General features: G+C 37.9%; 1 long non-coding RNA gene across 1 annotated transcript in view; it reads right to left on the reverse strand.

Annotated features, from left to right (window-relative positions):
* Window positions 1-15,524, reverse strand: part of LOC145538635 (uncharacterized) — a 520,942-nt gene that overhangs the window by 403,653 nt on the left and 101,765 nt on the right. The window lies entirely within an intron of this gene.

The following is a 15,524-nucleotide window of genomic DNA, read 5'->3' on the forward strand; positions in this document are numbered from 1 at the left end:
AAATTTCTGTTAGCCACATTTCTTACAAGAAAGGGGCATCATTACCAATCACGGTGATTATTACCTGAGGGAAAGTCATTGCTAGGGGCTTGATTTAGTAAGTTACTGACTGAAGACCCACACCTTAGATCTACAGTAATAATAAGTTAACCTTGAACAGATCAGAATCCCATGAGCTTGGTTAACATTTTCTAAAATATCCCTTGTTACATTATATTTATTAACACAGATATTAGAATCCAGGGCTAAATTAATTGTGTCATAACTCTCATGCTATGAGAGTCACGACAGTGATGATGCCTTAGGAAGCATCACTATGAGCAAAGCTAGTGGAGATAATGGAATTCCAGCTGAGCCATTTCAAATCCTAAAAGATAATGCTGCTAAGGTGCTGCACTTAATATAACAGCAAATTTGGAAAACTTAGCAGTGGCCACAGGACTGGAAAAAGTCAGTTTTCATTCCAATTCCAAAGAAGGGCAATGCCAAAGAAAGTTCAAACCAAACAACTGCACTCATTTCATACACTAGCAAAATAATGCTCAAAACTCTTCAAGCTAGGTTTCAGCAGTATATGAATCAAGAACTTCTAGATGGACAAGCTGAATTTACAAAAGGCAGAGCAACCAGGTATCAAATTACCAACATCCGTTAAATCATAGAGAATTCCAGAAAAACGTCTTCTTCTGCTTCATTGACTACGTTAAAGCCTTTGATTCTGTAGATCACAACAAACTGTGGAAAATTCTGAAAGAGATGGGAATACCAGACCACCTTACCTGCCTCCTGAGAAAACTGTATGCAGGTCAAGAAGCAACAGTTAGAACTGAACATGAACCAACAGACTGGTTCCAAATAGGGAAAGGAGTACATCAAGGTTGTATATCGTCAGCTTGCTTATTTAACTTACATGCAGAGTACATCATGCGAAACGCAGGGCTGGATGTAGCAAAAGCTGGAATCAGATTGCAGGGAGAAGTATCAGTAACCTCAGATATGTAGATGATACCTCAGATATGTAGATGGAAGAAAGTGAAGAGGAACTAAAGAGCCTCTTGATGAAAGTGAAAAAGGAGAGAGAAAAAGCTGGCTAAACAGTCAACATTCAAAAAATGATGATCAGAAACTTTTTCTCGGGAAAAGAAAGCAATTAGTTATTGACATCTAACCCTTTCCTAAAAATATAAAATTGTATCAAATACAAAGTTAATATAGTTTATAATAATGACCAAAAAATGTATGTAGCTAAGACTAAATCTAATAAAATATTTCTAAGACCACTACTGAGAGAAACTTTAAAATCTAACTAAAACACATTATCAATGATCTAAAATAGTGATATATATCATATTCATAGATATTATTATATTATTAAAATATCAGTAGTACACAAATGAACATATCAATTTAATCCAACAGCAGTCAAAGTACTAAAAAAGTTTTCTGCTGAACTTGAGAAGCTCATTCAAAAATTTACGTAAACAACTAATAACCATCACCAGGTAAGACTTTATCAAAGAATAAAGTAAGAGAGTTGACCTACCAGCTCTCAAATTTTTCAGAATATATTAGTTATAGCTAGACATTGGCACTAGATATTAAAATATCAATAACCTCAGATATGCAGATGACACCACCCTTATGGCAGAAAGCGAAGAAGAACTGAAGAGCCTCTTGATGAAAGTGAAAGAGGAGAGTGAAAAAGTTGGTTTAAAACTCAACATTCAGAAAACTAAGATCATGGCATCTGGTCCCATCACTTCATGGCAAATAGACGGGGAAACAGTGGAAACAGTGGCTGACTTTATTTTCTTGGGCTCCAAAATCACTGCAGATGGTGACAGCAGCCATGAAATTAAAAGATGCTTGCTCCTTGGAAGAAAAACTATGACCAATCTAGACAGCATATTAAAAGGCAGAGACATTACTTTGTTAACAAAAGTCCGTCTAGTCAAAGCTATGGTTTTTCTGGTAGTCATGTATGGATGTGAAAGTTGGACTATAAAGAAAGCTGAGAGCCAAAGAATTGATGCTTTTGAACCGTGGTATTGGAGAAGACTCTTGAGAGTCCCTTGGACTGCAAAGAGATCAAACTAGTCAATCCTAAAGGAAATCAGTCCTGAGTATTCATTGGAAGGACTGATATTGAAGCTAAAACTCCAATACTTTGGCCACCTGATGGGAGGAACTGACACACTGGAAAAGACCCTGATGTTGGGAAAGACTGAGGGCAGGAGGAGAAGGGGACGACAGAGGATGAGATGGTTGGATGGCATGAGTCATGTCACTCAATGGACATGAGTTTGAGCAAGCACCGGGATGGGCAGGGAAGCCTGGCGTGCTGCAGTCCATGGAGTCGCAAAGAGTTGGACCACCTGGGTGACTGAACTGAACTGAGACACTGGCACAGGTTAAAGAGAATAAGAAGGATTCTGGATTCATAAAGAATCCAGAGAAAGACATGGAAATTTTGTACATAATAGATAGTGAAGAAATGAATTTTTCAATAAATCATGAAAAATAATTGGTCTCCCTTGGAAAATAATACATCAGGTCCCTACTCCATGGTGTGTATGAATTTCAAATCCAGGCATATTAAAGATGAAAATATAGTAAAAGCAAAACTTTAAAACTCAATAGAAAATATGGGGACCAGAGGTGAAAAAGTATTTTGTAAACTTACAAGATGCAAAAACTTATCCCATAAGAGAAACTACTGATAAATTTAGTTTCATTACATTTAAAATTTCTACTCAACAAGAGGCATTAAACTGAAACTGAAAGACAAAGTTCATACTGGAAGATGCTCTAAATGTAAATTACACATAAAATGTTGAAGATTTAGTACGCTGGACTGGGTGGCTTATAAACAATAGAAATTTATTTCTAACATTCTATATGCTAGGAAGTCCTAGGTGAAGAAGACTTCTGCAGACTTGGTATCTGGTGAGGATAGTCTTACTGTTTCATGGGCAGGTTGTCTTTTCCCTGTGTCCTTGTGTGGCAGAAGGGGCAAGGGATATTTCTGCAGTCTATTTCATAAGGGTACTAATTCCACGGATGAGGGCTCTACCCTCATGACTAAATTATCTCCCAAAGGCCCCACCACACATTGGAGATTAGGTTTCAACATAAGAGTTTGGAGAAAACTCAAACATTCAGTTTACTGCACTGCTTTTTCCTACTTTAGTTTTAACTTCAGTTGTCCTCGATCACAAAGGTACATGTATTGGACATTCAAAAACCACACATATGTCAATATGTATTTTTCCTTATTTCTCATAAGCATGCTTTGAAAAAAAAAAACACTATTGCCTTTGTGTGTGTGTATGTGCTCAGTTGTGTCCGATGCTTCACCTCCCCATGGACTTGTAGCCCTCCAGGCTCCACTGTCTGTGGAATTTTCCAGGCAAGAATACTAGAGTGGGTTGCCATTCCCTCCTCCAGGGAATCTTCCCGACCCAGGGATCGAACCCATGTCTCTTGTGTCTCCTGCATTGGCAGGTGGATTCTTTACCACTAGCGCCACCTTCTCATATACAGTCTTTGGAAAACAAAACAAAACAAAACACACCACTGCGTTTAGTAAAATATCAAATGCATAGGATGATTTCTATGATGCTGAAATAACTATTTCCTGGAGAAGGCAATGGCAACCACTCCAGTACTGTTGCCTGGAAAATCCCATGGACGGAGGAGCCTGGTAGGCTTCAGTCCATGGGGTCGCAAAGAGTTGGACAGGACTGAGCGACTTCACTTGCACTTTTCACTTTCATGCATTGGAGAAGGAAATGGCAACCCACTCCAGTGTTCTTGCCTGGAGAATCCCAGGGACGGCGGAGCCTGGTGGGCTGCCGTCTATGGGGTCGCACAGAGTCGGACACGACTGAAGAGACCTAGCAGCAGCAGCAGCTTATAAGAATCATTTGCAAAATATACAGAATTTTCAATTTTCTAGTATTTATTAATTAGTAAATATTAGGCAGAGGAAATCACATTCAAGCTGGGACAACATTGCTATATGTTATTTTATTTCCACACATATTTAAATACTCTTTGAGAAATGTAACACCTGCAGACCTAAGACATTGGTTACACTCTCAATTTACTGGCAAAAAGAAAGTGAGTAGATATTCAGTATGTATAATAAATATTCAGTCACTAATGTAAACATCCTTGGCAAACAACTGACTGCTCCAACAGTGCCCACTGAGTCCTGCTGGCATAGCAGAGGGTGCTGCAGAGTGAAACATGCCCAGATTTCTGAGCTGCATTTCATACAGCCTCCTCAGAGTCACACAGGAAGATACCATGTCTATCTCTGTAGAGCACAAAGTGAAGAGAATCACAGTTGCCTCATGACTCAGAACATACATAAACTAGGAAGACAGTACACTTGTATTGGTCTTGCCTGGACCATTAACCTCACTGGAACTCAAGAAACACACAAGTATACCACAAGGTATAGCTTTAACCAGACTTTGTCCCAAATCTAGGAAAATCAGTCCTTAAATAAGTATTTTCTTACTTATCCCAATAAGTAAAAGAAAAAGTATAGCATGGGCCTTATTGTGGTTAAGGAGACTCATATTTTTGGTGAAAAGAATATACAAAGCATTTAGGCATATTTACCACTGGGAATGGTTAATACAGTCATTTCTATTTAGGGAATAATTTAACAGCTTAAATTATACAGTTTAAAGAAAAGATAATGAGCATTAGAAGTATGACAGAGAAAATAGTATTAATGTCATTGAAATCACAATTCTTTATAAAAATCACCATTTTATGCCAGAGATCTGCAAGCTCTTCCTATAAGGGTCTGATAATCAATAAGCTGACTTTGTGCTCCATACAGTCTGTTGGTAACTGTTCAACGCTGCCACTGCAGCATGATAACAGTCATAGACCATACAGAAACCAATGTATGTGGCTGTGTTCCAATAAAACTTTGTTTGTTGTGTTGGCCAATAAGGTCATTCAGGTTTTTCCATAGATGTAATAGAAAAACTTGAACGAACTTTTTGGCCAATCCAATACAAATGTGTTGGGCCAGATTTGGCCCATTGGTTATAGTTTGGCAAACTCTTGCCTACACTATTTAGTGGTTAGAGATTGTGATTTTATGAAGGCTGTACTATGTTTAAGAAGATAACACAGTTTTAAATAATTCTTCATCTATTCATCAGCTATTTAAACTAAATTAACTTTTCTTTTTAGCAAATATTTCTTTTACTAGCCTAGACGTGAGAAGAAAAGATGCAAGTTACATCTGCCTTTTGTTATACCACATGTAATACTATATTTCTCTCTATTTTTAAAAGTAAGTTTTGGTCAATATTAGTATCTATAAAGCATTATGATAAAAATTGGTCAGAAGATGAATTGAGAACAATTTACAAAATGGATTTCAGGAGCCATATCATTTATGAAACAGGGCATATTGATTATTAAGACAACTCAACAATCTGTAATGATCAGATTTCTCATGCCAGGATGTATTTGTTTCATCACAAAGAAGTCATCTTTTCTCTTATTACCTTCATGAAATTTCAAAGACAAATATCTTTTGTTCTGTATTCAGAGAGGCAGAACACTCTTGAATGAACAGCTGCTGATCACTTGAGGAGCTTTTGAGCTTACAATTAAGGTAGATGAATATTTCAGCTCAATCAAAGCACAAAACAAAATTATCTCTTCATTGTGAATTCTCTATGACAACTCTCTCTTTCAAAACATGAAAATACTCAGTGAAACTGAACAATAAAGAAACATAATAAACCAGATGCTTTCTGTCACTTTTCTGTTTTATGATTCACATATCCTGAAAGTATAATTTATATCTATATATTAAATAAATTTTGTTACCAGCAGCCAAGCCTTATTTTCTGTGGAAAGAGCTGTGGACTGACAGAGGGCTGGGTTCTAGTCCTTATTCTGGGTTCTAGTTATTATTCTAATAACCAGCTGTGTGTCTGGAGTGAAGCAAAAAATTATTCTAGAAAATTGAAAGCAGGGTGAAGACATATAGACTTTATGGGCTCCAATGACCACAGCTTTACCTGAAACCAGAGAAATATCAATGTTGGTCAATGAATATCCAATGATCCATGAAATAAAACTGGTGTGCCTTGTCAGATTGAGGAATATAGAAGCCTCATTAGAGAAAAAATGCCTCAAACTACTTGCAAGAAACAAGATGACCAGATCAGGAGAGATTTCTAAAGCTAAGGAGAATGGGCATCTCACTATGTGAAGGACTACAAAGTTCCCAGATGATTTCTACATCATCAGAAGCAATTGAGCTTCCAGAAGTATTTCCTGCCCCTGAAGTGTAATTGACAGTTTATAGGCAACACTACAAAAAAAAGAAAAAAAAAAACAATCCTGGCAGGATCAGAATCGGGCTTTAAGGCTTTTCCAGCAGAGGGCAGAAGACGCAAGAGCTAAGAAAGAAAACCCGTAACAAGTGAGAAAGGAAATGAAGGCAATAAGTAGGTACAATCTACAGAGGGCAAAGTTCCAGATGGTATCCCTCTGGAAAAATGCCACTCTTTTTGATTAATATATTTTATGGAACACTGAAGGAAGGAGGATCAAATGGTGTGATGTCCAGCCTTAAAGAGGATTTCAATTATGATTATTGATTTCATCATCCTCTTAGATTGTAAGCAGTGTGCTTACTTCTTAAATACACACATGTACTAGAATATATACACACAAACTGGAAACATAAAAATTAAACAATTTTCCATATATTTGTTTAAGCTGCAGTCCTAAGAACAACATTCCCTTTCTTGCATATGCAATGGGGATAGACAGGGAATAAACTATTTGAAAAAAAAGTTCAGTCAGTGTTTGAGCAATGGGAGAAAGCCTTCTAGAGAGTACTTAACCCATAAGAGATTCCTGTTCCTTCTGAAACCATGGGTAACTAAAAAAATGCTTGACATGACATCATGTGGACCAGTGCCCAGAGGTGCCACCTTGATGTTGCTACACAGCAGCAATTCCTACTTAACCCAAGTTCCTTCAATAACAAAAGGAAAAAGATTTCAAATTGTTACTGCTATAATGTAAACATTGAATTCTTTAAGGACTGAACCAAGCATTTTGAGGGTAAGAAGAAAAGAAATCACAGCAATTGATACAAGGTGAGTAAAACTAGGAAGTGTCCATTCAACCTGTTTCAGTCCTCAAAACAGCTAATATGCAGGTTGGCAAGACAGGACAACAGAGAATCCATAACCCACAAAAAGAAAAGATCTGCAATACTTCCCTGATCATTTGTGGCTAATAAATTTACCCTACCCATGAGAGAGTAGGAATTCTGATTTAAGAAAAGAAAAATGCTGTATTGTTCTTCACAGTGCTTAACTATATACTCAGATCAGTTCAGCAAATCTTGAATCATACGAAAAACCTATGCTAATATGCCATTGTCTTTCTTACATTCTTGTTCCTAATATTCTTGCATTAGATTAAAGTGTCTCATGATAGAATTGGGAACCAATTGCTCCACAGGGAGATAGTATATGCAAAGAAAAGACTCTTGCACCAATTATGTGGTAAGTATTTACAGCACTAATGCTAGGACATATTTATTGATTTATTCAACAAATACTTATTGAATAACTTCCTTTGCCAGATATTATGCTAGGTGACAAAAGCCTGAGTATGCGATCACTAGAAGCTCTGTTTATCCATGAGGGAACTTGGACAATTTTGAGTTACTCAGCAAGGACAACATAGCTTATGTGAAGAGTAAACTAAGACAGTCTTCATTCAGAAGGTGGGCTCTGTTAAGATCAACCAGCTCCCTCCAGGCATAGTTATCCATGAGATAGTTATCAAGAGAATTCTCTATGAAATGGACCCTAACCATTAAAGATTTTGATGCTCAGACTAATCAAAGACAATAAGTCAACCTTACCTTTGGCTCCCTACAGAATTTTTGGTCTTACCAAGACTTATTTATCATCAAGTAGGCTACATTTAAAATTACACTAGAAGGGGGGACTTTCCTGGTGGCTCAGTGGTTAGGATTTGGGGCTTTCACTGCCATAAGCCGGGCTCAGTCCCTTGTTGGGGAATTGAGATCCTACAGTGTATGCAGCATGGACAAAAACAAAAAGTAACAACAACAACAACAAAATACACTGCAAGAATAAAAACTAGTTTGCCCAGACAAGTGGATGGAGAATATGTCCATTAGACCAAGGTTCTTCAGATAGAACCTTGCAGGTCTTAGCACCAGGTCTTAATGGAACCTAGATAGAAATTGGGACAGATTTTAACCTTCTGATGAAACACAGATGCCCTTGTTTCTGCACGGAAGGGAAAAACCCATACGTTTGGTCACCTGTAGCATAAGGAGCAATGGGAAGTTCTATATTGACAGATGAAAAACCTTGCTTGTATATTCACCCAGAAGGGAAGCCATCTTAGCACTTCAAAGAGATAAGCTGCAAGGGTGCCTTCAGGCAGACCAATATTTTCCTCAAATTGGATTTCTCTAATCCCTGAACTGTGACCAGCAAAGACTTCAGCCTACAAAATTGATTTTTCAACTACACTTCCTGAGGACTCACCAGAGCCACAAAGTAAAAGAAACAATAATTCTTCTCTGTCCACTACATTGATGAAATGAAATCACATGGCATTTTTATACCCACTAGTATAACTGAGAAATGGTCATGCAATTGGTTACCTTTTCATAGTTAAAATATTACATTCACTAAGGGAAGAATGTTGTTTATGTGCCATGTGGGGTGGGGTTGTTTATGTACCTTATACTGGCATTTTGCTCATTTTGATTTCTTTTAGTTTTGTTCAATAAATATTGAACTGCCTAGCCAGTGCTTCTTCAAATGCCTCTAGAAATGGAGATTGAAAATAAAGTATGACCTCAGCCCAGTGCTTCAGTAGCAACACAAAGACAAATAAAACCTGGGTTCAGCACCCAAGGACTGAAAACACAGAGGTTGTTGTATCCTACGGCAATGACATAAATAATCAAAATAAAGAATCGTTTGGGTAAAAATCTGCTGTGTGTTTCTATTCGAATAGTTTTGAGTGTATTATAGCATGTCGCTGTGTGGGGGCCGGTAGACTGGACATACTTCACAGTTCATGAAATAAGGGCAATGATGTTGAACAGCTGAGCATCCCACTGAAGGCGTATTCAATCACCAGTAGGAAAGCCATCCCTTAAGCATCTTCAAAGGAGCAACACCCACATCAAGGAAAGCAGATTTTGAATCATCTTCCTTCAGCGAGTCCTGAAGCAAAAGAAGGGTTTCATTTTATCTTATACCTTCCAGTCTCCTTTGGAGTCTTTTCTGGTTCTTCTGGGATTTTCACCCATAAATAATTCAACAGGTAAATTCCCTTAATGACATGGACACATGTCATCTGGAGTCATTAATTAAGGTTCATTCACATTTGAAAATGTGTCTTACCCATTTTTTTTTTATTAACAGAAGTGTTTTTATTAGTTATTTTTAACTTCCAGCATTAGATCTTCTTTCTTGTCAAAAAAATTAATAACTCAGCAGCTCAGTCACTTTAGCACTATTATAAATTTTCAAGCCATGGTGAATTTTAAAAATTATTTTCTCTGTCATTTTTCATTTTTGGCTAGGTCTACATTGCACCAAATACTAGGTAATTACTGAAGTGTTTATCTCCGCAAGAAGTTTGCAAGTTTCTTACAGACAGGATTTATTCAGAATAGACTGGTTTTTGAAGTAGCACTGCACCTGGCAGTAACTAGTTTGTCTTCCATAAATAATGATGCTAAATTTATTGTTTCTTCAGAGTCTCAAGTCCCTGTAGGGTTGGTCTCTGACATTTATAGATCATTCCTTTACTCTTTGATATCTACATTTTAGTATCTATTGAATCTCTAGTCATTTTTTAGTGGTCTCCTCAATGGTTAAATGAGAGATGAAGAGATCTGAATTTCAGGCAGCAGCGTCCTTGACTTTTTAAAGAAATTTAATAGTTCTTATCTGGACTTCAGTATCCTCCTACATAAAGTAAGAATAATGGGTGAGGTGGTGTATGTGTAAAGCTCCTTCTAGCACAAATAACTAAAGTTTTATAATAAAATTTTCTAAGGCAAGATTCAGTTTATGTGCCTATCTTAGCCATCTGGTTCAGAATATTCAAAATTAAAATTACATGAAAGACCAACAAGAATTTAAGAACTGATACCTCCTTAGAAGGGGCTTCCCAGGTGGCTCAGTGGTAAAGAATCTGCCTGCCAATGCAGGAGACACAAGTTCAATTCCTGGGTCAAGAAGATCCCCTGGAGAGGGAAATGGAAACCAACTCTAATATTCTTGCTGGGGAAATCCCATAGACAGAGGAGCCTGGAAGGCTACAGTCCCTGGGGTCACAAAAGAATCAGACATGACTTAGCCACTGAACAACAAACAACAACCTCCTTAGAAACTTTGTAAACATATATATTTTCTTTAGAATATAAAAATAAAATATTTTATTAGAGTAGCATTAATCTGCAAAATAGATATTCTAAAGATAGAACTAAGATCAATGGTCATAGATTATAAGGAGATAGATCCAAGCTCAGTATATCAAGACCTCTTCAACAGTGAGTTTCCCAATAAACAGATTGGCTGCCCAAGGGGTATTGGGCTACCCACTCCAGGGAATTAAGACAGAATCCAACTAACCACTTGGCACTAATGAGAAGGTAGATGAAGGATCTTTAAACTTCTCTCAAATTCTGAGATGTGGGGCATTAACACATAGAGAAGATTTTTTAATTTAATTTTAAAATATCAGTCTATTTATAAAAATCAGGTGTGTTAAAGGACAGGAAACATTTTATTAATTTTTTTCATCATTTTTTAATTGTGTTAAATCATTAAGGTACAGAAACTTTCAAAGATCAAGCTTCATAAAGGGCTTGAGATGCACTTGCTTTTCCTTAAGAAAGGATAAGAATCTAGAAGAGTCCATGCAGTAAACCATGTATGGATGTGAGAGTTGGACTATAAAGAAAGCTGAGCACTGAAGAATTGCTGCTTTTGAACTGTGGTGTTGGAGAAGACTCTTGAGAGTCCCTTGGACTGCAAGGAGATCCAACCAGTCAATCCTAAAGGAAATCAGTCCTGAATATTCATTGGAAGGACTGATGTTGAAGCTGAAACTCCAATCCTTTGGCCACCTGATGCAAAGAGCTGACTCATTCAAAAAGACCCCGATGCTGGAAAAGAGTGAAGTGGGGAGGAGAAGGGAATGACAGAGGGTGAGATGGTTGGATGGCATCACCCACTCAATGGACATGAGTTTGAGTAAACTCCGGGAGTTGGTGATAGACAGGGAGGCCTGGCGTGATGCAGTCCATGGGGTCACAAAGAGTCGGACACAACTGAGCAACTCAACTGAACTGAACTGATGCAGTAAACTAGATTTCTGATGTTTTGCCCTATAGAAAAAACAATCAGTTGCAAAAGGTAAAAACTATGGCTCACTGGTAGATCAGATGGGATAGATGAGAGAGTCAATTCCTAGGCAGTGTCAACTACAAATTGGCACTTACCAAGGGCATTGCCAACAGAGTGAACAACAAAGTCATTTGCCATCTGCCATAGAGACTGAACCCTGTGCTGCTATAGCTGTTGACTTTCAACAACCCCTGAGGGAGTTCAGGGTGGAGTAAGGCACACTCTGCTCTAGGGAATCTGGTGGGACAGGTCTTTAGATAGTTGGATGCTTCAGGAATAGATTTTGTGATCTCAATCCCTGTATCTCCTCATATCTAGTGAAGCACTAAATCCTTCATAGTGACATCAGATCCTCATGACTAACAAAAAACCTCTTGTAAAATGAGTGCTTCACAGTATTGAATTCCCCCTTCACCAAAACCTTATATATTGACCTTCCCCCACTGCCACTTTGGAGCAGTCTCTCAGAGCTATCTGAGATGCTGCCTCCCAGGCTGCAGTCCTCATTTTTGCCCCAAATAAAACTTAACTCACAACTCTCAAGTTGTACATCCTTTTCAGTCAACAGCAGGTTAATAAGAAGTCCAGGGTTCCCGAGGAGGAGGAGAAAGGGATCTGGGGCTCTCAAGGAGGAGATAAGGACAAACATCTATTTTTTTCCTCTACATTCCTTAGTCTTAGTCACATAAAATGTTTTGAAGCCCAGAACTGATGATTACACAACAAACAACTCAGTTTAAACTCTGTACTAAGGATTATATAACAACAATGTATCCTGCTTGAGGACAGTTTCTCCTTCCTGAAAATCTTCTGACTCGGTCTAGTCAAGGCTATGGTTTTTCCAGTGATCATGTATGGATGTGAGAGTTGGACTATAAAGAAAGCTGAGCACTGAAGAATTGATGCTTTTGAACTGTGGTGTTGGAGAAGACTCTTGAATGTCCCTTGGACTGCAAGGAGATCCAAACGGTCCATCCTAAAGGAGATCAGTCCTGGGTGTTCATTGGAAGGAGTGACATTGAAGCTGAAACTCCAATACTTTGGCCACCTGATGCGAAGAGCTGACTCATTGGAAAAGACCCTGATGCTGGGAAAGACTGAGGGCAGGAGGAGAAGGGGACGACAGAGGATGAGATGGTTGGATCGCATCATCAACTTGATGGACATGGGTTTGGGTGGACTCAGGGAGTTGGTGATGGACAGGGAGGCCTGGCGTGCTGTGGCTCATGGGGTCACAAAGAGTCGGACACGATTGAGCGACTGAACAGAACTGACTGAATCCTATTATCTTAAAATGTATATTATGGGAGTGAGTATGGTAGGATATTTCTATTGTTAACTTTTAATCCTGTGACCTTAAAATGTAAATTGTGGGAGTGGGTCTGGTAAAATTTTTAGAACTTTGAGACATTCTTTTGATCTACTGTAATAACCAATTGAGAAAGTATATAACTCCCTTTTCTAAGACTAGCAAGGGGAGCACACTCTGCCCCACTTCTGATGTCTGTGTCAGAAGTTTTCTCTGTCCTTTTTCACACTTTAATAAAACTCTGCTACACAAGAGCCCTGAGTGATCAAGCCTGGTCCCTGGTCCTGAAGCTAAATCTTCTTCAGAGATCAGGAATCTGACATTCACCCTAAGCTATCACAGATAACAGTCATGAATTTTCAGTAGTCACTGTCATCCATACACGAAGTCATTCCAAAAAAAAAAAAATGCATTAAAGATATGGAGAATCCATGGCTTTGGCTTTCGGTTTCTATATTTGAAGTAATTACTTTATGGGTTACAGACTCCTTTGAAAATCCAATAAAACATGGGATTTGAACACAGGACAACATGACAGTTTGTCCTTTCTCATCTCTTTCCTGCTCTACATCATTTAGAGTTTATTTATTTTTTAAGTCTTACAGAATATGGGGAAATTAGTTGATGCTCTACAAATAACAATAATATATTTATTGGTTTCTCAGAAATTCCAAATCATGTCTAAGTTGGTCTCTGTCCTGTTTAGACTTACAGATAACTTTGTTTAAATAAAATCTGGATCCCACTGTGTAATGAGAAACTTTTTTTCCTATACCTGAACAAGCATCTGAAAAACAGCTTCTGAGCTCAGAAAAAAGAACAAAAAACTGTGGTCCTGAGAAGAGACTGATTCTCAGAAATCAGATGCCTCTAAAAAGAAGTATCTACATACGCTCACTCCAGCTTGCTGAATTTCTGAAAAGGTTTCCCTTTTTCAGAGAGCCAGGAAATGAAAAGCCTAATCCCTGAAACAGGGAGAGAGCAGAGAGACCAGAAATCAAGAGAATTTCTACCAGTAATCCAACAGAGCCTGACAACCTACACAATTATACCTGCATATATCACAGGTACTCCAGTAAGATTCTTGCTATTTAAAATACTATAACTGATAGGCCTGAGCCCAGGAAAATCCAAGCAAAATGTCAACTCAGCTAAAAGAGGCTGAAAAGTTAGAGTTAATGATCAGGCAAAACAATCAGAACAGTTACCCTGTGACAGTGAACTGCGAGAGGAGATAACTAAGGATCTGAATAAACACACATGCGCTTCAGAATTTTTCAACTGAAACATAAAGACTTCTGGACCCAAAAGATACAATTTCCCAATGTAAAAATTCAACAGATCAGTTGAAGGATAGGGCATTATTGAGATGCAAATTAGTGACTTGGAAGATCCAGTGTGAGACATCTCAAATTATCTTAAAGTACAGAGCACACTACAGAAATAGAAATCACAGGGGAAAATTAAACAAGATAATTAAAGGATAGCTTCTGAAAAGCTCATACATGAATATTATCAGTTCCACAGGAGTATTAAGAACAGATGGAAGAAAAGCAAATAAATAAATATCGGAAGGAAAATTTCCCCATGATGGAGAGAGACCTGAGTCTACAAATTCAAAGGGCTCACCAAGGGCTGTATAACTGAGAAAAGATACACACCTAAGCACACCTCAGTAAACTTCTTGAACTCTTAAGACAATTTTTTTTTTAATTATACACTTTCCAGCAGAAAGAATAACTAATGGAAACTACCAAAAATCTCACCTTCAATTTGTAACTAGTAGCAGTGGAACAGCATCCACAGAACCACTGAAAGAAAAAGACTATAATAACAAGAATTCTACACCCAAACAATACAATCAAGTACTGGCTGAGGTTAAAAAATATATATTTTATGATATACAAGACTTCAGAGAATGTAACACCTATGTGCTTCATCTGAGGAAAATGCTGGAGAAAAATTTCCTAATCAAGAAGAAGAACAATAAATGTTACTTATTAGTAGTATTGTTCCTAAACTATGTTGCCCAAATAATTAGGTAGGAGAAGGAATAATACACGGAGAAGGAGATGGCAGCCCACTCCAGTACTCTTGCCTGGAGAATCCCATGGACAGAGGAGCCTGGTGGGTTACAGTCCATGGGGTCGGACAGAGTTAGACACGACTGAAGCAACTTAGCTTAGCATGCATACAGGAACAGTAAAAAGCAGTTCAAATGTAATAATAAATAGAGTGGAAAAGAACTTTCAAATTAATAACAGGAAGGATAAGCAGGTGGAACAGAAATTTGATCAGAGCAGAAACAATAAAGAAGCTATAGAAATAAATACTTAAGACTCCTTAAGTAATAGGAGATTATCTAACATTGAATTTGGAGGTAGGGAGCCCATCTATAGACTGTTTTAAAGTAAGTGAATTTTAAAAAGTTTAGTGAAAGGCTAAGAAAAGAGATATCATGTAAGGGACGCAAAATGGAAAAGGAGTTTACGGGTGGGGGAACTGGAGGAGAAGGGGAAAAACGCAAAGAAGAATTTAAGATGAAATACACTAATCAGATAAAACAGACATAATATAAATAGGAGATAATATGAGTTAATATGATAATGACCAGAAAAGAAACCAACATATGGGTATGTAGCTGTGTGTGTGTGCATACGTGTGTGTTAGTTGCTCAGTCATGTCCAACTCTTTGTGACCCCATGGACTGTAGCCCACAGACTCCTCCATCCATAGAA

The sequence above is a fragment of the Giraffa tippelskirchi genome, chromosome 2 (genome assembly GCF_054371585.1).
Source record: "Giraffa tippelskirchi isolate mGirTip1 chromosome 2, T2T-mGirTip1v1.2.pri, whole genome shotgun sequence".
Lineage (NCBI taxonomy): Eukaryota > Metazoa > Chordata > Mammalia > Artiodactyla > Giraffidae > Giraffa > Giraffa tippelskirchi.